Genomic DNA, 25,000 nt, shown 5'->3' on the forward strand with positions numbered 1-25,000 from the left:
AACCACTACAATAACATCTTTGACCCTTCCAGTACCACTGTTGTGGATGAACTTGAAACTGTTATAGACTCAATTCTCTGTAAATCGGCCATATCCTATGATATTATTTGGGGGGGAGACTTTAACATCAGGACTTGCCCTCTCTCCCATACAACTGCATGTGGTTATGATGGGGATAATGGGGAGTACTTATTACATTTTCTACACTCCCCCTACGGTACTTCCCTTAACAACTTGATGCTAAAGTACGATGTGTCCATTCACCAACATGCCCCTGACAACGAGGGTAATTTGGCCCCCACTTTTACGGGGAGAAATACTGTTTCTATAATTGATTTTTTGCTTATCTCCACTCGGATAGTTCCGCATTGTACAGTCCCGCATATCCTGGACCTTGGACTGAGTGACCACAATGCACTAACTCTGTCCATCTTCTGTGAGATTACTAGGAAGGTATTTTCCGGTAGGGTTGTTGATGACATTGCCCCATGTAGGCCGAATGAAATACGCATTAAGTGGTGTGGGGAAAACTCCGAGAAATTACACTGCAGTGTTGTGAAAGCCGGCCTAAATGCGATACTTTGCTGTCTCGAAACCGATGTCCCACCTGAATATTCCGTAAATATTTTCGAGAAACTGGGTGCCATAATCAAGCAAACCCTCACCACCAAGAAGGCCCCAATCAAACGGGAAACACTGGGTTGGGTCAATCAGGCGTGTACTAAGGCGTTAAAAGCCCTTAAGTTTGCCCTTTCCATCAATCCTAGAGATAGGGAAGCAGTTATACTCTTGAGGGCTAATTACAAAAACGAACTGAAACTCAGGAAACAAGAACTAAGAGAACTAGCCTGGGAAGATCTGAATAAAGCTGCAGCCCTTCGGGACAGCAAGCTGTTCTGGAGCACCATCAACAGCCCATTCCTCCAAAAGGAGGAATTTCCAGTTCTTACCGCCCAAGTAAGCGAAGATAGCTGGGTGTCACACTTCACAGGGATTTTTGACCCAACTGGAGAACCTAATGATAATTTCTGTAACAATCTTATCTCCCCAGTTGAAACCCTGAGAATTACGACCCATGAGGTGGATATGGCGATAAAGAATAGTAAAGGGTGAAAGGCACCTGGCCCAGATGGGGTGCCAATTGACCTTTATAAGCATGATCTGGCCCTTTGGAGCCCATTATTAACCATAGCATTTAATGCTGCTGTGGATAACAGGACTCCCTCAAGCTGGGGTGAATCCATTATAATTCCAATCTACAATAAGGGGGATAGAGGAGAGGCTAAGAACTACCGCCCTATCTCCCTTCTGGACTCCTCATTAAAAATCTTGAGTAGGGTCTTGTTAACTCGATTGGAAGACTGGGCCACAGATAACCATATCCTCGCCCCATCCCAATACGGCTTTAGAAAGGGCCTTGGTACTATTGAACAATGTATTAATCTGAACCTTTTAATTGGTAAATATACCAAGGCCAAACCGGGAACACTATATCTGTGTTTTGCGGATCTTTCTAGCGCCTTCGATTTGGTTGACCATGCCTTGTTATGGTCAACTTTACTGGGCATGGGTGCTCCCCCTGACATTATACACTTCTTAGCCAGACTTTACTCTAACCTATCGGCCCAAATCCGTTATGGTCCAGCGGGGGAGTGTACACGAAAGATTAAGGTAAGATCTGGCATCCGTCAGGGATGTGTTCTGGCCCCGTTGCTTTTCTCGCTCTTTATTAATTCGGTTGAGCAAGATTTAAAGCAAATTCAAGCCGATGCCCCCCAAGTAGGAGGTCTTCCCATACCGGTATTACTTTATGCCGATGATACTGTTTTACTTTCCAGGACCCCTATAGGCCTTCAAAAATTGATGAATGGGTTTTATGATTTTATTCAGAGAAGGAAACTTAAAATCAATAACTCCAAAACCTTTGTTATGGTGTGTGGTAAAATGTCCAAACTTCTTAAACCCTTTTGTTTTGAGGAAAACCATATTGAGACTGTTGCCAATTTCTGTTATCTGGGCGTTACTTTTAACAACAGAGGTTCATGGGCTCCAGAGCAGATACATGTTAAAGCTAGAATGGGGAAAGCATCCCTAGGTGTGTTCCGCTTTGCTTCTAAAGTGGGAAGCCGCCGTATTGTAGATATGCTGAATATTTACAAACACAGATGTACATCGATAGCACTGTACGGTTCTGGGGTCTTGGGACATTGTAATGTAAGGACCCTGCAAATTATGGAAAACATGTTCCTCAAACGGTTGCTCTGCCTTCCATCTTCGGCATCTACTGTCTTAACACACATGGAATTAGATCTGGACTACTTATCTGATCTAACAGGACTAAGGCCAATGCTGGTCTGGAAATCCATTTTTACCAAGACGGAAACTGCCTTTACCAAAGACATTATTAAGGACTGTTTACTTTTGGATAAAGTTTCAAATATTCCTTGGTTAAAATACGTGATTTCAACTGTTAAGGATCTGTTTGATATGGATGTGTGTAATGACCCTATTTGTTTGAATTCTCTGACCAAACAGGAAGTCAAAAATGAATATTTGAGGGTTAAATCTGATCTGCGGAAAAATTCAACTAAAGAGTAGTCTTCCCATATTTTCCATTATTCTTTGAAAGAAGACAGACCTGGTATACCCATGTACCTCAATGTTATCCATAGTCAGTCTCACCAATTTGTACTTTCAAGACTGAGACTAGGTATAGTACATAACTTGGTTGCCTTCCCCACAATGAAATGTCACTCGGTCACCCCTTGTCCGTGTGATGGTTTTACTCAACAAAGCACACCGCACTTTCTCCTACTCTGTCCTTTGTACAAAGACCAGCGTATTTGCTATCTTAAACCTATGTTTTTGAAATATTCTACAAATACTACAGAAAATGCAATGAGGCTATTATTCTCACTCGCGAGCCCAGATTTATCTTTCTTTACTGCTACTTTTATTTTGAAATCTATCACAGCAAGACTTAGTATGGTTTTTCCATAAATTTTTGTACAGTAATTCCCACATTTTATGCCTAAATTTTCTTGCCAAACAATTTCATTTGTACTCCCCCCCCCCTCCAGTGCTGTATCCTTTTGAATATATTCATGATTGTGCAATGTTTTAAATTGTATACTTTTATGATGTTTTTTAAAACAATCGAATAAAGTTTATAAACTGAAACTGAAACTGGATAAGATACTGTGCAATTAAATCAAAAATAAAAGTTATAATAACTATGCCAAAAACTGGGGAACAATGGGCCAATCCTTTGCTCCCCCATGTTTAAAGGTAATTGTGTAACTCCTCCCTATTGTTGGGTCTATTGAGTGTTCGTGTGTCAAGCTCCAGAATGAAGTTGGACTCCAACCTCCTTAGGAGTTTCTCTCTGTTCCCTCCTCTCCTGAGGGGGGGAGAGGTATTTCCCCTATGATAAAGTATCTCAGGCTGCTGAGATCTTTATTGTGGACAGTTTTAAAATGTATGGCCACTGGGTAAGATATATGGGAATTCACTATGGCCCTGAGATGTTGCAGAATTTGCTCATGAATTGGCAATTTGGTACTGCTTACATACTGTAGACTGCAGGCACAAGTTAAAACTTATACTGCGGAATTCCATTTGGCACTTATATACCACTATAAGTTGGTTGCAAGTTGGACCATATATGGAGGTGTACTCAGTTGTGTTGATGCAGAACTTGCAAGCTCGGCAAGAACTAACATACATGTGTGTTTGTAAAGTGCACGTTCTCCCGGAGGTATTGTGGCGCTGAATAACAGATGTTTATTGTTACCCAAATCAATGGTACCTATTTTATCGACCCCAGATGGATGAAAGGCTGAGTGGACCCACCGGGATTTGAACCTGTAAGCATGAGGTCGAACACAGGCCCCAGAAGTGGACACATAAGTCCACTGAGCACCAGATCCGGCTAACTACATTTATAAAACCCATTTCTCAGAGATAGCCACGTTTTTTTTGGATTTTTAGTCCCCGACTGGTAATTCTGGATGCTCCTAACCAGGGAATTGTGCATGGATTTGGCTTTCCTAAAAGTCAAAGATGGTTCAAGTGATATAAGGTATCCTAAAATTGCGTCAATTCTAATGATGGGCCAGTTGGAATTAATGATGGCTCTTATTTGTTTGTGTTGATATTTGTTATAAGTGTATTCTCCTGACTTTGTGGCTTAACAGTTTTCCTAATGTTCCTTTGCCTATGGGGTCTAGCATCATTAATTTAGAGCATGGGTACTCACAAACTTTCTCTCAGGGGCCAAATTTACAGTGTGGTTTGTGTCACCGGTGGGGGAGGGGGTGGGTGACCTGACCATGAGGTTGAACGCTGATGCCTTCGTCCACTGAGCTACCAGACCCGGTATATATGTATATATATATATATATATATATATATATATATATATATATATATATATATATATATATATATATGAGGTATGTCCAGTTCTCAGCAGATGTAGCGCAGCGCAGTTAGCCACACCGACAAGCAGGAACAGGCGAGACCCAGAAGTGGTGCAATATGATTTTATTTAAAGTTTAGCCCAGCACCAATCCGCCATGACGCGTTTCGGGTAAAGATACCCTTATTCACATGACAACGTCACGAGGGATGACCACCCCTTTTAAAGTGCAAGTAGTGCCATCACATGTCATAGAAAGCGAAAACATACTCAGCTTTCAATAGAACTACAAACATTTGTAGAATCACTGCATAAATGCAAGTTTGCACAAAGAAAACATCCACATTTTGTGAAATGGAATTCCGACATCAAACACATGGCATTGGCTAATAAATAAACTTCATAATGTACAAAAGGTTAAAATTATAAATAATCGCGATACCATTAAAAAATCTCTACAAAAGGTCCTCGCTTGTTTAACTTCTTCAAGCATAAAATGAATAATGAGTACACAACACTTTTATAAAACCGGCCAAATGTCATGGTTACCCTTAAAGTGCAAAATTAGTAAGAGGTTATACTGCCCAAGTGGGCTATCATGTACGAAATTCCACAGTCATCAATTATTTGTGCAAAATAAACGATATCACATGCATCTACATGTAGATGGCTGAAAAGTGCTACATTAAAGTGAAAAGTGCATTAAGAAAAGATAAATAATTATTCTTAAACAATGTTTTTTAAAAACACAGGTCAAAAAACGAGGATCCAGGGTTCATATTATTTACATGGCTTAAAGGTTTCTGGTTAGCAGTTGGTATTACAGGACTAAACCATATTCATTGAGGACAAAGTGCAGAGTACTAGACAGCAAGGGTATTCAAAAGTTATAGATAAGTATAACAATCCTCTCCCATATTAAGACCCTGAGGTGCTTTAGTATCGAGGGATATTATGTAGCGGGTCTCCAACTTTCTGAGTAAAGCCTCTCTATCGCCACCTCTTCTTTGGGGGGGAACACAATCTATAACAAAGTATTTCAGAGCAGAGGCATCTTTCCCATGCATTAACTCAAAATGCCTAGCTACAGGATATGTAGGATCAGCATGTGCTATTGCACGCAGATGTTGTAAGATCCGCTTATGGACCTGCGGTCTTGTGCTGCCTACATATCTGAGCCCGCATGGGCATTCCAAAACGTAGACCGCAAACTCTGTTCTGCAGTTTAGTTTTTGTTTGATTTTAATGGGGGAAGGGGATAAAGGTGTAACTACCTCACACTTACTCACCCCATGCTTGCATGCCTTGCAAGTGGAACAACGCAAAAATCCCTTGCTGTCCTGTAACCATGTAGATGTGATTACTTCTGGGCTACTAGATACCAAACTATCCTTCATAGATCGTGCCTTGCGGTATGTGATACTAGGGTGTTTGGGCAGAGTGGCACCTAGTATAGGATCATTCGAAATCAAAGACCAATTGTCCTTGATGATTTTCTGAATCATCCTATGCTGATTACTGAACCCGATAATTAATCTAGTTTCACCATCAGGTCCACTAGCAGAGGCGGCAAGTTGATTAGAATCTCCTAAGCCTAGGAGTTCTAGCCTATTTAATTTGTTGGCCCTAGCAATGGCATTATCTACAATAGCTGGTTTATAGCCTCGTTGAAGGAAACGTTCCCTACATTGTAACTGGGCCACACGGCATTGCTCTTCACTGCTGCAAATTCTTCTGACACGCAGCATATCCCCGTAGGGGATGCTGCGTATCAGATGTGCAGGATGATGGCTATCCGCATGCAACAGTGTGTTCCCTGCCGTGGGCTTACGGTACAGTTTAGTTTGGAGAGTGTCTCCCTGAACATATATTTCAACATCCAGGAAGATGACTGATTGAGCACTACTGGTACTAGTGAGCTGGATATTGAGATTATTGTTGTTAAGCATTTGTATAAAATCTCTCACCTCAGTCTCATTCCCATCCCAAACAAAAAACAAATCATCTATGTATCTAGACCAGAGTTTCACCTTCGTATTCATGATGATAAAATGTTCCCCCATCAGGACCTGCTCCTCCCAGTACCCCATGTGCAGACAGGCGTAACTGGGAGAGAAGCAGGCCCCCATAGCTATTCCTCTGGTCTGAAGAAACAGTTGTTTTGCAAACAAAAAGATATTGTTCTCTAAGCACATTGAGATCATTTCTATCAGCATTTGCGAGTGTTCATTAAAGCAAGCTTTCCTTTTTCCCAGGAAGTGTCTGATAGCTTTTATTCCATCTTGATGGAATATGCTGGTGTAAAGCGAGGTGACATCCATAGCCACCAGCATATAGGTCGAATTCCATCTGAAATCAATGAGTTTTTTAATGAGATGCGTTGTATCTAGGACAAAGGAGGGCAAACTTATCACATGATCTTGTAGAAAGAAGTCAATGTACTTACTCACATTCTCCAATAGACTGTTACATGCAGAGATAATTGGTCTGCCCGGCGGTTGGTCATAGTTCTTGTGGACCTTGGGGATGAAATAAATCACCGGAGTAACAGGATGTTCATTTTTCAAAAATTTGTACTCCTCCATGGTCAGCAACCCTTTACTATATATATATTAATGCACGAACTCCCAACTTGACCGCCACCAGGACGACCAGGAATCAGGAAACGGACCATAGGGCAGGTAGAAATAAAGTGCTTTTTATTCTCTCAGTGCAGACATGACATGTTTCGTCCGGTGCTCACGGACTTGATCACATGACATGTCATGACCCCAAAGTGCTTAAATACCATTCCACAGCATAATACGCTCCACCCCTTCTCATACGTGGGTATGGAAAACAGACTTCATTGATGACAATACATAAAGTGCAAAGATTTATGGAGAAAACATATATATATTTTTCTATTAAAATATATATGCGACATCATTTTATTTTTTTTAAATATATTTTTATTGCAGGAATCAGTAAATTTTTACAAAGCGGACCAGCATTATAAATTCAATCAAAATTAGTAGGATACCTCCCATCGTCCCACAGCAGGATGATCCATTACACAGCCATTTAGCCCACAACCCGAGGGTCGGGCGGCGATTACCAGTGGGGACTCAACAGGAAGTCGAAGCCGGTCCGGAAGATCCACTATCCGTCATCTGCTTTTCTAAACCATCCTACAAAAAGGGCAAAAGAAACCCCCCCCCCCAAAACACTATGAACCAAACAGAACCCACCCCAACCCCGCCATCAGTGCACAGTAACAGCCGTAAGAGGATCTATGAGAGGACCCCTGGGGAAAGCAACAGACATGTAAAGTGCAATCGTCTATCGGGACTCGGGTCGAGCTGCATCCTCACTTTCGGAATCGCTGGGAGCGCAATAATCCCTGAGGGCCTGCACTAATGTCTCCCATTCTAACGCTGCCTCCTGCGCCTTCTCGTTGTGATGTCTCCTAGCTAACTGGTATCGCAGCGTACTTTCCCCCGCCGCCCATTTCAAAAGTTCGCTGTGCCATCGGACCCCCGTTGGACCAACCCGTGCCTTCCAGTTCCTGGTCACCTCCCGTTTAGCAAGGAGAAGCCCCAGATCGATGAATTTACTAGTGATTTTATTTTTGGGGGTATGCGGAAACCAGTGCAGGAGCCCCACTGCCGCATCAACCGGTAAGGACCTCCCCGTCACCTCCTGCAGGGTATCCCCCACTTCAAGCCAATAGGAGGACAGCCCCGGGCAAGACCACAACATGTGGAGGAGGTCTGCATCAGGCGCATGGCACCTGGGGCAGTCCGCAGAGTCCGTGGCAAAATATTGTTGGATCTTCGCCGGGGTCAAGTATGCCCTGTGGAGTACATAGTAGTGGACCAATTGAAAGCGGGCGTGGCGCGTGCCCTTCCAGGCCCGCCTCATGAGTTGGGACCAGGTCGTCTCCGGGATCTCCTTCCCTATGTCCTCTTCCCAATGAGTTCTTAAGGTAGTGAGGGGGGCCAGCCCCTCGTTGATCAGTCTACCGTATAGGCAAGTAACCGCCTTAACCGTTCCCGCGGACATCATGACGTACTGGCACACCGGAGATGTAGGAGGTTCCTCCAGTCCGTGTTTCCAGTGCGCCTGAATCTCTCGGATCAGGGCCGTGTGCAAAAGAAAATCGCCGCGAGGAACCTCGAAGCGGTCAATGAGCTCCTGAAAGGGCAATAGCGCCCCGTCCTCGTATAGGTCACCCACCAACTGTAGACCCGCGTCCTCCCAGTCCGCTAGTCGCGACCAATCACCGCCATGAGGCAGGGCCGTCAGCATACCCAGAGGCATTTCGGGTGCATATGGTATCCGCAACTGGCCCCGGGCGTGGGCTCGGTTCCAGCATAACCGAATGGTCCTCTCTTCGAGCGTCAGGTCCTGCAAGGCCAAACGTTGTCGCAGCGCTATGAAGGAGATGACATGCCTAGCCATCCCCGTGCCCCTCCTGTCCTCTGGGCCTCGGAATTCTCTGGCGACCTCCTGGGTGAAAGTCTGGAGCTGCGCTGCCAAGTAATACTTCTCAAAGTCCGGCACCGCAAGCCCACCCTCAGCTTTTGGTCTCGTCAGGGTCTTGAGGGCCACTCTTCGGCGGCCCGAACCCCAGAGGAATCCCACCACCATTGACCGTAACAGGCGAAATGTGGCCGGCGGGATCCAAATCGGCAGCGCCCGGAAATAGTACAGCAGCCGGGGGAGCGCCACCATTTTAAGCAGAGCAATCCGCCCCGCTACCGAGAGCGGTAGAGTAGCCCAGAAGTCCATGCTGCCACGCAGCGCTCGAGTGCTGCGAGCTATGTTCCCATCCAGGAGGTCAGACGGTTCGTGGTAGACGTACACCCCCAGGTACTTGAAGCAGTCAGGTTCCCATCTAATCTCCCTGCTGATATCAGGGCTGGGTGTACCCTTGCGAACCGGGAAGAGACAGGTCTTAGCCCAATTTACACGAAGGCCCGAGACCTCCCCAAATGCCGTGAGCGCTGATGCAGCCCCATTCAAGGCAACAACCGGGTCCTCAAGAAAGAGCAACAGGTCATCGGCGTACAACGAGATATAATGTGGGCCCGAAGGTGTCCACAAACCGTTATAGTGGGCCCCCGACCGGAGTAGCAGTGCCAGTGGCTCCGCCGCTAGTGCGAAGAGAAGCGGGGATAATGAACAACCCTGCCTCGTACCTCTCTCCACCGGGTATTGCGAGGAGATCAGCGGGCCTGCCCTTACCCTGGCCGACGCCGAGGCATACAGTACCGTGGTCCACCTAACGAAGCCCTCACCTAGGCCGAACCGCAGCAATACAGTGCGCAGGTAGTCCCATTCCAGGCTGTCAAAAGCCTTCTCCAAATCTACCGAAAGGACTACCGGGCATGGGGCGTCCACGAGCGGTTCTCCTAGCAAGCGGAACAGCCTACGGATGTTCATGGTCGTATTTCGCTTGGGAATGAATCCGGCCTGGTCCTCGTGTACCAGAGAGCTCATGTGACTTAGCAACCTCGATGCCAAGATGCTGCTCAGTATCTTATAATCGACCGTCAACATTGACAAGGGACGGTAGGACGCCGGATCGGACGAGTCCCTTCCCGGCTTGAGGAGGGGAACCACTAAGGCCTCGCACATCGAGCCGGGGAGCCGACCCAGCCGCTTCGCCTCTCTGTAAACTATCAACAGCCTCGGTGCCAGTAGATCAGCGTAGGCTGCATAAAATTCAATCGGAAGGCCGTCTAGTCCTGGGGTCTTATTCCTCGCTATCTTTTTAATGGCGCTGCCAATTTCCCCCAGTTCAATGTCGGAGCCCAGAGCTTTCGCTACATCAGGCTCCACCATTGGGAGCTCTAGGGGTCGCAGGTAGTCAACGATCAGGTCGGGGTCCCTGGCAGAGCGACTGCGGTACAAGCATTCATAGTAACGCAGGTAACAACTCAAGATCTCAGGCTGAGTGTGCACTTCGGCCCCTTCCGCAGTGCGCATGGACGTCATTAGAGAGGTCTGGCGCGTGGGATTAGCTAGCCACGCCAGTAATGCGCCCGATCTGTCCCCCTCCGCAAGCGACCTAACAGTATAGGCCTTATAGTCGAAGCAGCGCAACCGCTCGACCTCCGCCGCTACCGCCTCTTTCGCCGCTGCCGTGCGCTCCTGAAGTTCAGGACGCCCGGGGCGGCGGAGTTCCAACTCACGGAGTTTTTGATCGGCCACAGCCAAATCATCAAGGATGATTCGCCTCATGCCCACCTTTTTAGAAATGCAGAAGCCCCTGACCACCACCTTAAAGGCGTCCCATTCCAACGCCCTCGATCCCGCAGTGCCCCCACTGGACGCGAAGTATTCCGAGATCTTATCTTCTAGGTCCGCTTTGAAGACTATGTCCTCCAAGATTTCGGGACACATTTTCCAGGTGGGTATAGCAGGAACCCCAGGAAACCAGCGAAGGTCCAGCAGGAGAGGGTTATGATCTGAGATGGTCCTGGTCAGATATTCAGACCGGACCGCTGCTGAAACCAATTCTGCCGAGCCCAGAAACCCGTCCAGTCGGACGTGCAACTCGTGCAGGCCTGAGAAGTAGGAATAGTCCCTAGTGTCTGGGTGCTGTGCCCTTCAGATGCCCGTAAGACCCCAGTGCGTCTGCCAGTCCCTCCTACCTTTAGCCACACGACGAACCGGAGAGTCAGGGAGGGGGGGGTGCGAGCGGTCAGCCTCTACATCCACTATTGAATTGAAATCCCCTCCGAGCAGGAGTGGCCCAGAGAAGAAGTGGGCCAACGAGCCCGATAACCTGGAAAGGAAGGCAAGCCGGTCCACAATAGGCGCATAAACACAGCAAACGTTTAGGCCCCTCCCCCCCAGTGTGCCCGAGATGGCCACGTAGCGACCCTCCGGATCCACCACTGATTTCGTAACCTGAAAAGGAACCCCAGCTCTGATCCAAATCAGCGCCCCCCTGGCATACGCTGAGTACGAAGTGCAAAAGACCTGCCCTCTCCCCTTCCGCCTTGTTGAGAGGGGTCTCCTGCAGCAGCGCCATTTGTACCCCTCTACGCACTAAATAAGCGTGGACTTTGTGACGTCTAGACATAGTGTGAAGCCCCCGTACATTCCAAGTGATGCATTTCACATTAGCAACATCAGCCATTGTCCCATATCGTTCGTGCAAAGTCTCTCCACCCGGGTCCCAACAAAAGGAGAGCAACAATCAACCCAGCACTGATGGCGGCCATTTTCCCCAACCAAAAAACAACAACCCCCGTTCGAGCCAAACCCTTGCCCACCCTCCCCAGAACAGGACCCATATAGTACCATCTAGTTCCCATCCAAACCATACCCCCAACAAACCCACAGTCCCCAACTAATCCTGCAGTCGCCACCGCAGGAAGGCCTTAAGGGCTAGGTGCGGGCTGGGCGCCGGCAATGGGCCCTCGATTCTCGGACTACCGAGACTAAAGTGAGCCCGAGACAATACCAAAACCCCCCATGTCACGAGCAGGGCACCCCACCTCCCCTTCACCGGAGTTCATGAGCAATCGCCTACCCCCGCCACCCCCGCTGCGGGCCCCCTCCCAAATGGATGCAGCTCACCCCGTCATCCCTGTCCATCCAAAAGGTCCTCAACCGAGTTCGGAGTGATCACCGGCGTGTGGACACTGTCGGTCACCGACTCCTCCGAGTCCGTTGGTGCCCCCTCGTCTCCAAGGTCCGCTTCCTCCTCAATGGGACCATCTCGTGAGCCAGACAGCGTAGACAACACCTCCAACACTCCCTTTCGCTCCGCCGACGTCTCCACAGTCGAAGACATGCCCGACTGGCCACGGCGACTCTGAATTATTTTGGACCGCCGCCACTGTCCAGGCTCCACTGCCAGTTGAGTTGAGGAGCCAAAGCCATCCTTTCCAGCTCTATAGAGTTCGAGCCAGCTACAGACGTCTTCCGGGGAATCAAAGAACTGAGTCTTGTCATCAACGATGATGCGGAGCCTTGCAGGAAACAGGAGTGAGTATTGGATGCCCTTGCTCCGGAGCTCGCGCTTGACCGCCAGGAAAGAGAACCGCCTGCGCTGGGTCTCATATGTGTAGTCCGGGAAGATATTCACTTGGCTATTTTCCACCTTGTAGGGGCCATTATGTCTGGCGGCATTAAGGATGAGGTCTCTGTCCCGAAAGTGCAGCAAACGTGCCACCACCGGTCGCGGGGCACGGCCCTGCTGCGGCGGCCTCGCTGGGACTCTGTGCGCTCGCTCCAGGGTGTAGACGGAGGACAGGCCCTCCGGGGCCACCGTGTCCCGTAGCCAGGCTTCCAAGTAGGCCACCATGTCGCCATCCTCAATCTTCTCCGGCAGGCCCACCACTCGAATGTTATTCCGTCTGTTACGTCCCTCCGCATCCTCTGCTTGCTGCTCAAAGGCATCAATCCGGGATAGGGCATCCTTCATCGTCGCGGCCAGGGTTCTCTGTGCTGGCTCCAGGGTCTTTACCGAGCCCTCCACTTCCTTGACCCTATCCGAAAGCTTGCCGTGGTCCGCTCTAAGGAGGCCCAGACTCGTCGCAACCTTAGCAATGTCCTGCTGGAGGGCCGAGCGCTTGGTCACGATCGCCTCCAGGACCCGGTCAAATTGTTGCTGCAATGGCGCGCCACCAGAGCTCTCCGGGTCCCCACGATCATCTTTGTCCGGCGCCTCCGAGTCCGAGGCGGCTGGGGTGGTCCCCTTGGCTCCTCTCAGTTTTCCCATGGCGCAGGAGTCCCACAGTAGAGAGTCAGTCAGAGGCGCCACTGAGTGCGGGCGTCGACTATGTCCCACTCGGCTGGTGGTCTTCGGGTCGAAGGCCGACGATCTCCGTCTCCAGGGCCTGTTGGTCCTCCACAACCTCGGGCCGCGCCACCACCACGTCGCCGGAGGGCACTGAGGAGGAGGCGGGGACAATCGGCGCCAGGTCGGGCAGGCCCGTTTGGCCGATGAGGATCTGGAACGAGGGTCACCACCACCACCGGAGACTTTGTGGCGCCAAGGCGCCGTGCTGCCAATGGAGGTCAGTCACTCGGCGGGATGCAGCCGGGTGCGGCTCAAGGGGTCGGCACCGCAGACAGGGCCGCCAGGCGTCCGTGAATCGAGGTCCACGATAGTGTGGACCTCCGACCATCCAGGAGCGGTCACCGCGTTCAAAGTCTGATCACAGCGACACCCAGACCATCTCATCACAGGGAGATAAAAGGTGGAGGATGCGCTGTGGCCGACGACGCTCCTCCAGATTAAGGGTCCCAGCTAAGGAGACAAAGAGGTCCGGGCGCCATATTGGGTCGCACTCCGCGGGTCCCCAAACTTCGATTTTCCGTCGGATCAACCCGTGTTCGAGTTTCACCGGGCGCCTCGGCAGGTCCCAATCGGTCCGGTCATCGGTTTGCGGGGGCTAGGGTGCGCCGCGGACTCCGATCTGCAGGATAATCACGGGCTCAGTCGCGGAGCCGAGCTCTCAGGCGACCATTGACATTGGCGTCCAAGCCACGCCCTCCAATATATATGCGACATCATACATGAAGACATAGGCTAGTGCCTCTATATCAAATTTGTATGTAAAAGCCATAATTCATAGTCAGACAACGAGGGCCATTGCCCAGATACTTCCAATTATACTCTAATATCAATGAGCATAAAAGAATGTAATTGCCATGTTTATCCCTAAATTTTATATATATATCTGCCTCCCTCCCTCCATTCCTCTATCTCCCTCTCTCCCTCCCTGTCTCCCTCTGTCTCACTCACTCTGACTGTCTCACTCCCTCTCCCTCGCTCCTTCCTTCTCCTTCTCCCTCCCTATCCCTCCCTCTCCTTCCCTCTCATTCTATCTCCCTCCCTATCTTTCCTTCTTCACCCTCACTCACCTTCCCCCTCTTCCTCCCTCAGTCCCTTTCCTCACCCTCACTTCCCTTCCCTCTCTCCATCCCTCACTCCCCTTCCTTCACTCCCCTTCCCTCACCCCTCCCTCACTCCCCTTCCCTCACTCCCTCCCTCACTCCCTCCCTCACTCCGTTTCCCTCACGCCCCTTGCCTCACCCCCTCCCTCACTCCCCTTCCCTCACTCCCTCCCTCACTCCCTTTCCCTCACTCCCCCTCCCTAACTCCCCTTCCCTCACTCCCCTTCCCTCACCCCTTCCCTCACTTACCTTCCCTCACTTCCCTTACCTCACTCCCTCCCTCACTCCCCTTCCCTCACTCCCCTTCCCTCACTCCCATTCCCTCACTCCCCTTCCCTCATTCAACTTCCCTCACTCCCTCTACTTCCCTCTCCCTCCCTCTCCTTCCCCCTCCTTCGCTATCCCTCCCTCTCCTTCCTTCTCCCTCCCTCTCCTTCCCTCACCTTCCCTCTCCTTTCCTCTCCTTTACTCCCTCACCCTCCCTCCCCTTCCCTCACCCTCACTCCCCTTCTCTCTCTCCCTCCCTTTCTCCCCATCCCTCCCTCCCCTTCCCTCACTCCCTCCCTCCCTCCCCTTCCCTCACTCCCTCACTACCCTTCCCTCACTCTCTCCCTCCCCTCCCTTTCTTCTCTCCGTCCCTCACTCCCCTTCCCTCACTCCCTCACCCACTTCCCTCATTCCCCCCTTCCCTCATTCCCCTTCCCTCACCCCCTCCCTCACTCCCCTTCCCTCCCTTCCTCCCCTTCCCCCACTCCCTCACTCCCCTTCCCTCACTCCCCTTCCCTCACTCCCTCCCTAACTCCCCTTCCCTCACTCCCCTTACCTCACTCCCTCCCTCACTCCCTCTCTCACTCCCCTTCCCTCACTCCCTCCCCCCCTTCCCTCACTCCCCTTCCCTCACTCCCTCCCTCACTCCCCTTCCCTCACTCCCCTGCCTTCACCCCTGCCCTCACTCCCTCCCTCACTCCCTCCCTCACTCCCTCCCTCACTCCCTCCCTCACACCCCTTCCCTCTCTCCCTCACTCCCCTTCCCTCACTCCCCTTCCCTCACTCACTCCCTCCCTCACTCCCCTTCCCTCACTCCCTTCCTCACTCCCCTTTCCTCACTCCGTCCCTCACTCCTTCCCTCACTCCCTCCCTCACTTCCCTTTTCTCACTCCCCTTCCCTCTCCCCCCTCTCCTTCCCTCACTCCCTTCCCTCACTCCCTCCCTCACCCCCCTTCCCTCTCTCCCTCCCTCATCCCCTCACTCACTCTCCTTTCTTCACTCCCTTCCCTCACTCCCCTTCCCTCACTCCCTCCCTCACTCCCTTCCCTCACTCCGTCTCCCTCACTCCGTCTCCCTCTGTCGCCCTCCTCCCTCTGTCGCCCTCCTCCCTCTGTCTGTCTCCCTTTCTCTGTCTCCATTTCTCGGTCGACCTTTCCCTCCCTCTCCCTCTCTCTCTGTCTCCCTCCCTCTGTCTCTGTCTCTCTACCTCCCTCTGTCACCCTCTGTCATCTCACCCTGCCTGTGTGTCACCCGGGCTGAGACAGCTTCCCCAGCCAGATTCCCCAGAGCGCACAGACACACAGCCCCACCCGAGCACTTCACAGGTCTTTAAAAAGACCATTTGCATGTGAATGGGGCTTTGCTGTGTTTCACCTCCTCTTAGCGCCCCTGCAGCTCCACTCTGGCCTCGCTGGAATGAATCGCCCGGCCCCCACAGAGCAGCAGAGTCTCTCCGAGTGTCTCTGAAACCAGCAGTGTTCGCAGATACTCTTTGAAAATGTTTTTTTTAAACACGGGTATGATGATGTCTCGTGGTCCGCGGGCCGCCACGGAAGGCTTGCCGGGCCTCTGCTGTCCCACGGGCCGTACTATGAGTACCCGTGGTTTAGAGTGTGTTTTCTCGTGGGGTTTTGCAGACTTTCTCTAAGGCTGTTAGTATAACATGTTTGCTATAGCCCCTTTCTGTGAATCTGTTAGTGGCTTCTCTTATACATTCCTCAAATAACTGATCAGTACAGCAAATTCTCCGGAGTATAAGAAACTCCCCATAGTGGATTCTTTTTAGCAAATGGTGGGGGTGGAAACTGGAGACATGGAGGGTGGAGTTCCCTACGGTACTCTTTCTATGTAATGTCGTTTCCAGCTTGTTGTTACTGACCTGGACATGTACATCAAGAAAGTTAATTGCCTTGCTGTCTATCTCAGCAGTCAAATTTATAATTAAGACATTATCATTGATATTGTGAATAAAAGTGACTGCTTGTTCTTTCGCTCCATTCCATACCATACACATGTCATCTATAAAACACATCCAGCAAATTACATGTTTGTCCCGCATTTCTTTGTGTGTGACCCTGGATACCGGCTCCTCCCATCAGCCTAAGTGTAGGCATGCATAGCTGGGGGAGAAGCAGGCTCCCATGGTGACACCTCTAGTTTGCTAGTAGACCTCTTTATTAAACAAAAAGAAATTGTTGTGTAAACAAAAGTCAGTAATTTCAAGGATCATTTTGCCATGTTTGTATCTTTCAGTGGCCTCACATTCTAAATAAAAAACACCTGCTTTTATCCCATCAACATGGTTGATTCTGGTATATAGGGCACTAATGTCAAGTGTTACAGGATGGTCTTGGTCAGACCAAGGAACATTTTTAATTTGTTCCAAAAAATCGTTGGTGTCCCTTTATATAGAACAGCAGTGCTGTGACGAATTCCTGGAGGTAAAAATCCACATATTGAGACATCCTTTCCAATAGTCCACCTCTCGCTGATATTATTGGCCTCCAGGAGACTGGTGAAATCTTCTTGTGTATTTTAGGTATAAAATATAGAATGGGAGTGATGGGAAAATCTGTTTTAGGATATGAGTATTCGTCCTTTGTCAATAGACCTTCTCTTTTCCATCTATTGAGATGTTGCTTGACTTGTTCCTGAACCTCTTTGAGTTTATGGTGACTTGATTTGATATAACACGATTAGTCGTCTAGATGTTTGTGTGCCTCCACTAAATAGTCGTCCTTTGGCCATAAGACAATGTTGCCTCCTTTGTCACATTTTTTCATGATGACATCGTTCTGCTGCTGTAATTTCCTAATTAGGTCATGATACTTTCTTTGTTTGAATCCCATTTTCTTCTTTTTGCGTTGGACGTTAAGCTGAAGTTTTTTTAGTTCTTCCACTACTACGTCCTGAAAAATGTCAATGGTATCTTGGGGCATCTTGGGCATAAATGATGAGGGTGGTTAGAAGGAGCTAGGTTCCATTTTACTCAAGGTGATACCCACATTGTGCAGCATTTCCTGTGTATTTGGGGTCTGGATATTGTCGTAGTTATCAGATTCTAAGGTTTCCAGTGTGTGGAGCATAGGGATTTCCGATACTGATAATGTAAATGTATGTGTCTTGTAAAGTGCACTGCTGCCCTGAGGCGTTGTGGCTCTGTAGACCGCTGGGGAACCCGTCCTGGCTTTCCCTGTGAGATGGTCCCTACTGGGTATCTCCAAGGTGAAACCAGGCATCCCCGGCGAATGTGGGGGGCCGTTGTAGAGATGAGGCAAGCTAATGCCCAGAGTTGCCGAGTGTGATCCCTGGTTAGAGTACACACCGAGGCGAGAATTATCGAGTCCGCTGACCCTGGTCCACGACCCTGCCGCGTCGGGAATTGAACCCTGGTACCGGGCCGGTCTCTGCTTCCGGGTCTGCCGCCTCTAACCAGTGAGCCACACCACTCCACTGAAAATGGTTGCTTTGTTCCACCAACTTCCTTGTGGGATTCTAGGTTAATTTTGGAATGTTTAATAGCCAAATGTTTGGTCAGCTTCATTTTCTGGATAAACTTAAAAATGTTCACATGTGTCTGCATGTAATTATAGTTGCAGAAGGACAGACCTAGCGCAAGAAGGTGTAATTCTGCTTGGTCCAATTGTGTCTATGACAGATTAATTATAGTGTTGGTATTATTGTTGGTTACTGTTTCCTTCTGTTGTTTTGATATTTTCTGTTTTTTATATTGCATTCATTTACTTCTTGCCCTCCTCCTTTGGTTCCGTCTTTGCCCTGTGTTGGCACTGGCCTCTGTGGTCTGAGTGTTTGGCGTCTTGCTCGTTGTAAAAAATCGAGTTCTTCTGCTGGAGTCAGGTTGTCAAAATCCTCACCCTCATGTACTCTTCCTTGGGAGCTCTCATCAGATTCAGTTTCACTTTGTAGAGAACTCGCATCTGACTCAGTCGCTGTCGGGGGCCCTCTGGTGGCTGTATCTTGTCCACTGTAGTCTTTCCTCTGATTTATCTGTGAACAATGCTTGCGCTTGTTAACATCATATTTATTAGCAAATGTGAAAATCATCCCTGATTCATAATTAAAAATTTGTAAACATTTGTGACAAGAATTTTCAATTCTATTAGGGACGAGGAGGCGAGGATTATGCTTTTCTCTATTTCTTTACTGACAAACAGCAGCCAATAGGAACACAGTAATGAAAAAGACAACTACAATACTCATGAGTAACTGGGCAACCATAGAGACTACATCCCTATATAAAGAACCATAGAGGGTATCACTTCCTCTTTCTTTGTCCATAAACAGTTGATTAGAAAATGCCAAAGTCTTATAGAAACTCAAAGATCTCTGAAGAAACAGCACTGCGGAAACCTCCAAAGGCGGAAGGGAAGATTGACCTGCAGAAGACGTCCGAACGAACCAAGGACCGGGAGACTGGAGAAGCAGGAGCCAACTCATCCAGGATCTGAACTGCTGAAGGCCGATAAAGGATCGCACAGATGAAAATTAATTTCTGATCAGAGCCTGAAAGAAAGATAGTCGTAATACACTATCCCAATACCATGGAAAAACCAAAAGGCAAAATGGGAAGAATGCAATAACCAAACTTATAAGCATACATGAGAAATACAGATAAACAATTCGGGTGGGATAATCCTCGCCTCCTTGTCCATAATAGAATTGAAAATTCTTGTCACGAATGTTTGCAAATTTTTAATTCTATGGCAGGACAGGAGGCTTCGATTATGCATGTTCAAAGCTGAGCCACCACAACAGAAGCAATATCTATAATAGGCTTGAAATAAAAAGTTTTGAACACTGAGTCGGAAGACCAATCAGCGGCCTTCATGATGTCATGCAGGCTCACACCTACAGAAAAGGCTTTAGAACCCATGGCTCCTCGAGCGGAATGCGCTCCAAAAATGGAGACATCAATGCCAGCTTCGGACATGAGCCAACGCACCCAGCGCGCCAAAGTAGCAGGCATTACAGGCTTAAAGGGCTTCTGTAAAGCAATCAACAATTGACCAGACAATTTTTGCCTAAAAGGAGCTGTACTCACCTCATAATCCTTAATGCATTGGACAACACACAATTGCGGGTGTTGAGGAAAAGAAGGATATGTGACAGGACATATTACATTTGGTGCGTTTAGAAATGGAGAAAGTGACACCGTCCGGAGAGAACGTCCGACCAGCCAGGTCTAAAGCCCGCACATCCGAAACGCGTTTGCAAGACACCAAACAAAGTAACATCGTTAACTTTGCCGAAAGCTGTTTACGCGATAACAAGGAGTTGGGGGGCCAAGACTCCAAAAAACGCAAAACAATGGAAACATCCCATGGAGTGACATATTTTGGGCAAGGCGGATTTACCAGCCGAATGCCTCTAAGCAGTTTAGAAACCAAGGGATGTTCCCTAATAGGTTCCCATCAACAGAGACGTGACCTGCAGAGATAGCAGAACAAAAGGAATTGACCGTCCTATAAGCTGAACCAGAAGAAGAAGAAGCCAGGGAAGCCAGGAAATTAACCACTAAAGCCACATCCGCTGAAGTGGGGTCCAGTTCTCACTCTGAACACCAACCACACCATTGTCGCCAAGCCGAAGCATAACGTTTGTGTGTGTTGGGGGCCCAAGCTTCACCGATAAATCGCGCAGCGTCTCCAGATAAGCCCGGGATTTTCCAGCGTTCCCCGAAATCCGCCACGCAACCAATCGGAGCTGACCCGATTCAATTAAGGGGTGCGGATCGAGCAGAGGGTCCAGCAACAAATTCCACTTCTGGGGAAGAAGGAGCGACGTCGAACAACTCATTTCCAGAAGATCCGGGTACCAAGCCTGAGCCTTCCAAAGAGGAGCTATCAGAATGAGTTCCGACTGGAAGTGCTTTGTGCGAGCCAAGACCCTGGGAATCATCGCGAACGGGGGAAACGCATAGCAGAGATGTTGAGGCCAAACCTGAAGAAACGCATCCGTGGCCAGAGCCTCTGGATCCGGACGCCAACTGTAAAACTGGGGCAATTCAGCGTTGAGGCGAGAAGCAAACAGATCTATCGGACACGGACCCCAAATCCGTGAGAGGTTCAGAAACCCTGGGGTGGAGTCTCCAGTCGCTGAAGTCCATCAGATGCTGACAATTCCAATCGGCTACCTGATTCTCGTGACCCGGGAGATACTCTGCAATAAGAGTGATCTTTTGTTCCAGACAGAAATGCCAAAAATCCTTCGCAATTTCTGCAAAAGTCTCAACCTCGACCCCCACAGTTTGTTGACATACCGAACCGCAGATATATTGTCCATGCGGAGGAGTAGGCAACAGTTGGTCACCTGAGATGCAAGGCAACGGATCGCGTACGAGCCTGCAAGGAGCTCCAAACAATTGATGTGGAGATTCAATTCGTCCTGCCACCAACTACCGCCAGTCATCACAGACCCGCAATGGGCTCCCCAACCCCCCAGACTGGCATCCGATTCCAGTACCACATCCGGGGTCGATCAGAAGAGGGCTTTCCCGTTCCAAGCCTCCATGTGGTTGAGCCACCACAACATTTCCCACTTTGCGTCCTCCGACAGAAGAACAAGATCGGAATAGCGAAGGCCCTTCTGCAGATGCCTGATTTTTAGACTTTGAAGGGCCCGGTAATGCAACGGTCCCGGAAAGATCGCTTGAATGGAAGATGCCAAAAGGCCGACAATCCGAGCTATCGTTCTCAACGACACACTCTGTTTGGATAAAAGTAATCTCACCTCCCTCTTGATGGATCTGATCTTCTGGGAGGGCAGGAGTAGTTGACAAGAGATCGAGTCGACTTGGAAACCCAGGAATTCCACTGACTGAGAGGGGCGCAAAACAGATTTGAGAGGATTCACAAGAAACCCTAGAGACTGCAATAGCACTATCGACCAGGTTAAATGGGTCTGCAATTGGACTGGACATTGGGCCATAAGAAGGATATTGTTGAGATACACTATCAGATGAACCCCACGCGCCCTCAACGACTCCACCACCGGTCTCAGAAGCTTCGTGAAGCCCCACGGTGCCGACGAGACACCGAACGGGAGAACAGTGTACTCGAACCACGTCCCCAACCAATGAAACTGGAGGAAACGGCGATGAGGCTTGTATATCAGGACCAACAGTTAAGCATCCTTCAGATCGAGGCGAACCATCCAATCGCCTTCGCGAAGAAGATCCCTGAGAAGATGGATGCCCTCCATCTTGAAATGGCGATACACAACTCCGCCGTTGAAGTCTTTGAGATTTAGAACTAAACGTGACCCACCCCGTTTCTTCTGTATGAGGAAGACATTGCTGAAGAACCCTTGCGGATGAAGAGAAGTCTGAACAATGGCTCCTTTGGCCAGAAGACACTCGATCTCCGTGGACATTATCTCTTGATCTAGTTGGGAAAAATGAATGGGTGAAGGAAGGTGGGTCTGACGTGGAGGACTGTAAAACTCTATTCTGTACCGAGGACTGTCTGCAACACCCATGCATCACTGGAGATCATTCGCCAATTTTTTAGAAAATAATGTATTCTGCCCCCAGAACAACATCTGTATAAGGAATCAAGCTCACCTGAGTTGGAATAGTACTGACGTCCTCCCTGATGTCCTCCATAATGTCCTTTAGTGGCCTGTCCACGACCTTTACGGGAGGGGTAGAAATTAGACTTGGAGCCGGAATAGGAATTATCCTGACCTCCTCCCCTGTGGGACTGATTGCCACGTTGATATTGTTGGGCAGATCCTCGGCCGAACGAACGTCCCCTGGAACTTCCGGCCCTTCCAAAAACCGGGCCGAAAGCCCTAAGGAGGGATGATTGCGCCTTGTCTAGGCCACTGAAGGTGGCGACAAATTTGGTCAACTTCTTGAGTAAGGGCTGACCAAACAGAAGACCCTGTGCAAGGGGACCTGACTCGGAGGCAGCCAACTCTGTTAACCTGGAATCCAAGTTTAATAGGATGGACCAACACCGCTCAGTGGATAAATCACAGCTAGCATTGCCCAACTGGCACACAGCACGTTGAGCCCAACCAATCAGTTCGTCTGGATCGATACAGACAGCTGACTCCTTGGCCCGAAAACCCATGTCCAAAATCTTATTAAGGGGCCCCAGGAGATCTAAAACCTTATCCTGGCATAAGCGCCAAGATCTATCAATACCCTTTTTGGGGTCCTTCGTAATTTTTTTGAGGTAAGTTATGATAGTAGGGTCCACCTCAGGAGTGTCCGACAACTTGTCTACTAAATCAGGGCGAGGACACTCCGACCTAAGACGCGCTCTTACGTCTTGGTCGAAGGGCTGATGAATGTGGGCTTGAACATACTCTGCGACCTCATTGGAAGGAAGCCAAGTCTTGGAATTAGGGTGAAATATGTCAGACAGCTCAAAGGTAAGTACCTGAGGCTATGAAGGAGCGTCCACAAAACGCTCCTTGCGAGCTTTCTTCACAGGGGGAGGGACAGACGGACCAGAGGAAGAAGATGATGAAGCGTCATCAGACTCTGAAGAGGAACAATCAACCTTGGACGCCTTCTTCGAAGCACCACCTGAGGACAAGGTCTTGGCCAATTTGGCGAAGTCAGACAGATGGGGATTTTTTGGTGACTTAGAAGAGCGTTTAGAAGAGGAAGAGGGCACCCAACCCTGTTTTGAAGCATATGCTGTTAAGTGACGTTTCAATGGCGCAATAGCGCGAACCAAAGCCACATTCACGGAGTGCTGCACCCCTTGATCCAGAGATTCCACTAGATCTTGCTCCATGGAACCTGCAGGCTCCTGCTCATAATAGTAACCTTCCTTGTCACAAAAATCTTCCATAATCACAAAGTGACTATAAATATGCCCACAGAGGAAAAAATGATATGTTAGTCAAAAAGACCAATATGGGGGGAGTGACAACCCCAAAGCAAGCCAGGCGGCAGGGTAACCCCACCTCAAACAAAGCAATATTTATGTGGAGGGAGGGCTTTCTCTTGTGAAGCCACTCTAGGCACTGCCTCTAAGAATTATACAGCCCAAACCTTCAAGAGTGAATGGACGTAGGATGGGGACTCCCTGAGCAGGCTGTGGGCTTCTGACAAGAAAACGCTGCCTACGCTCGTGAAATCCGTGTGAAACACGGAAGCTTTCAAGCTACGGGCATCTGTGCATGCACAAAATGCCGCCTGCACAATTTCAGGAATGCAGAGAGGCGCGCGATAGTCGCGCGGGCTCTCTGGAGCCCGTGAACTACCTCTCCACAGAGATACGCAGGCAGCAGGCGCCCGAATCACGGAAGGCGGACCCGCGCTTCCAAAATCAAAGACGGCACAGAAAAACAGCCGCAACAATACCCGGTGAAGCGTTAAGACAAAACAAAGTGAACGACGTGACAACAGTCATACCAAGGCAAGTAAACATAGGAATTACCACTACGCATCAACAACAATACAGTTATAGTCATGTAAGTAGAAGAAAAACACTTAACTGGCTGCGGAGCAGCAAAGAAAGAGGAAGTGATACCCTCTATGGTTCTTTATATAGGGATATAGTCTCTATGGTTGCCCAGTTACTCATGGGTATTGTAGTTGTCTTTTTCTTTACTGTGTTCCTATTGGCTGCTGTTTGTCAGTAAAGAAATAGAGAAAAGCATAATCGGAGCCTCCTGTCCTGCCATAGAATCTTGTTTGTCACAGGAAAATGTGTAGCCTTTTCTGGTCTTGATTGTGTCCTTGTGTTTTTTCAGTCTGGCAAAGATTTCACTCCTGGTTTTAGTAACTGTACTCAGATTTATCCAGTTCCATGTTGAATTTATCTATTGCTTTGAGAACTGTCTCGCGGTCAATGCGGGCATATTTTATCAAAATGTGGTCCAACCGCATGGAGGCTTCAAGGTTGCTGTACGCCCAGCATGTCTGGATTCGGATTATCGAAGCAGGGGGCAATCATAATGCACAATCTCTGAGGGATCTGACCCACTTCCACATATTTCTCCAATGATCTTTGTTCCCGCCATTTTGTGATTTCTGATTTCCTCTGTTATTTCTAATGATCTGAGTAGTACTTTAACTTCTGCCTCCGCCGATACTGATGATGCCCCTTCATTGTTGCACCTGATCTCAGTGGCTGCTGGTAGGTTAGAAAATAATTCCAATGCTGCTGCGTCCCTTTATTTTATTACCTCGTCTGCTATATTGGGTATCTTTGTGGTTAAACTCCACTCGCACTCGCTTAGAAACCTTGTGGTTCTCGCTATTCAGAATGTACTGAATGTATTAGGTTGAGAGACGCGAAGAGCTATATTCTTTGCCAGCAAACCTCCCCATCGATTAGGTTCAATGCAGGGCGGCTTATCCATAGTTTCATTGACAGATTCACGGGTCCTCTGACTCACATCTGGCTGTTACTCCAATTCGATTCA

This window comes from Lissotriton vulgaris, chromosome 3_1 (assembly GCF_964263255.1).
Source record: "Lissotriton vulgaris chromosome 3_1, aLisVul1.2, whole genome shotgun sequence".
Taxonomy (NCBI): Eukaryota; Metazoa; Chordata; class Amphibia; order Caudata; family Salamandridae; genus Lissotriton; species Lissotriton vulgaris.